Source organism: Ornithorhynchus anatinus, chromosome 3, assembly GCF_004115215.2.
Source record: "Ornithorhynchus anatinus isolate Pmale09 chromosome 3, mOrnAna1.pri.v4, whole genome shotgun sequence".
Taxonomy (NCBI): Eukaryota; Metazoa; Chordata; class Mammalia; order Monotremata; family Ornithorhynchidae; genus Ornithorhynchus; species Ornithorhynchus anatinus.
The window spans coordinates 33,331,042-33,333,534 of NC_041730.1; the positions used below are offsets into that span (position 1 = coordinate 33,331,042).

General features: G+C 38.9%; 1 non-coding gene across 1 annotated transcript; it reads right to left on the reverse strand.

Annotated features, from left to right (window-relative positions):
• Window positions 1-569: 569 nt before the first annotated feature.
• Window positions 570-707, reverse strand: LOC114810578. Its single transcript, XR_003758274.1, has one exon. It is a non-coding gene; the product is annotated as a small nucleolar RNA SNORA7 (small nucleolar RNA).
• Window positions 708-2,493: the final 1,786 nt, after the last annotated feature.

Below are 2,493 nucleotides of genomic sequence, written 5' to 3' on the forward strand. Positions count from 1 at the left end.
GCCATCTTCCCTGATTCATCTCAACTTTCTAGCCCATTTCCACAGCTCTTGCCATTTCAGCACTTCCTGTCACATATAAACACCTAGGCATTCACAACCTCTCACCCAACCCCATCCCTGCACACACAGTTGCATGTATATAAATATTCTTATACTTCATAACTTTCTCCTACCTGCAATTCTTTTAGTGGGTTTCATCTGCTAGACTACAAGTTCTCTGAAGTAGAAATCATGTCTACCAAGTCTATTGTGCTCTCCCAAGTGCTCAGTAATAATGATAATAATAATGATTAGGAAATTTGTTAATTGTTTATTATGTGCCAAGAACTGTTCTAAGCACTGGGGTCTTGTCTTATTCTATCAAGTCATCTCTGATCCATAATGACTCCATGGACACATCTCCCCCAGAGCACCTCACCTCCATTTGCAATCATTCTGGTAGTGTGTCAGTAGAATTTTCTTGGTAAAATATAGAAGTGGTTTGCCATTGCCTTCTTCCATACAGTAAACCTGAGTCTCCACCCTTCACTCTCTCCCACGCTGTTGTAGCCCAGCACAGGTGAGTTTTGATTTGTAGCAGATTGCCTTCCACTTGCTAGCCACTACTCAAGCTAGGAATGGAATGGGTATGCCTCTGCTTGGCTCTCCCTCCCATAGTCAAGACTGGAAGAGTACTGGAAACTTTCCAGGTGTGATCCTGAGAGGGGAAGTACTGAGGTAGATACAATATAATCAGTTTGGTCATGGTCCCTGTTCTGCAGTCTAGGTAAGAGGGAGTAGGATTTAATCTCCATTATACAGCTGAGGAAACTGAGGCACAGAGAAGTTAAGTGACTTGCCCAAGGTCACATAGGAGACATGTGGCCGAACTAGGATGAGAACCCAGGTCCTTTGACTCCTCTTTCTATTAGGCCATACTGTGTCTTTAAAGTACAGTGTTTCATAAGACTAATGTGCTCAAAATATACTACTGAGAGATTATTCTTTGTACCTTCATTGAGAACATGCAGCTCAGGCATATAGATTCATTCCACAGGGAGAATAAGTTAGAGAACAAGAATCATAGAATCAGAGTTCGGTGAACTTCTTCTAATCATATGAAACAGAAGGACATCTATTCTATTCTTCAGAATTTCAGGGGAAGCAGCCTGATAATTTGATCATTTATTCAGGATCCATCAGTCTTCACAAGCAGGAAGTTCTTTGCCTAAACTAACTCATTTGTGCTACCCTTGAAGCCCATTTCCTCTTTGTCTGTGCTTGATTTGTCACAGACTTCTTTATTATATATCTCGATCTATCTGGAGTCCAATATTGTCAGCACTCTATTTTCTCTTCTCCAGAATAAAGACTCTAGAAAATGATCTTCAAGGAAGCACAATATCAAATCTTCCCGGGAAAAAAAAGGAATTTAGAATCAAGTCACAGAGACGTCAATGAACAAGATTAATTCCACAACTAATGCTTACAGGCATGGATAGAGTTCCTATTTTTTGGTGGATACCTGTTAACTGGGCTTCTTGAAAAATGTGAATTATGTCCCCTGTACCTTAGTTTACCATCATCTGTGGTACCCTTTTCCAGTGAAATTCTTATTCTTGGAGGAAGCAAAACATGCAGTGAAAGTTCAAAACTCAAATAATAAACAGTATATCATTTGTAAATCCAACCCAATCCAAGATGTGACCATGGTACTAATCATATACAAGTCTTTGACTGTTTAAACTTCAAAGCTATTGTCTCCTTTTGTTAACATACACAGCACTTCCAGTCATTGTAAACAGAGAGTACTGAAAGAATGTTTTCATAAACAAACCTAATTATTTTCCTCAGTTAAGTTAATGAAAGTATGTATTGGTACTGAATACAAACAGTTAACTCCAGTTGGATTAAAAAACTCTGGTGAGATGTTGGTTTCCCTTTCATTCCTAATGCCCAGTCATCCACATCAAAAAAGTTACAATGAGCCTAATTCTTCCCATCCTAAGCCACATCTTCCAACCCTGCATTAACTCTGTCAGGCCAGTAGGCTGCTATTTTAAATCAAGTAAAACCTTAGTATCCTACTATTTGTATTTGAATGCCACAAACAGTGTGTTCAGAATCTGATCCCAACCTCAAGATTCACTAAATTGACTCTTAGCTCCTACTTATTCTGACTATTCTCTCATTCTTGTCTTGGGAAGTAATTTATCAGGGAGATACAAGGAAAATATCCCCTTTCTAGCTTCTAAGCCCTAAATGCACAAAGTATGTGGTCAAGGCAAGCTAAGAACAAGCAGTTAAAAGGTGAGGGAGGGTGATGTCAGTTAGTGACAAGCACCTGATCCACCCTGATCTTTCCCTCCCTGGTATTAATTGCTCCGTTAAAAGGAATTTAGGAAATGACTGTATTAAAATACCCTGTTTAATGTTTAATTGAAATTTGTTTCAGTTGACATATTTGGCCAGCAAATAGGCCAGAGTCAGAAAAGAATTCATGATTCTACTTTA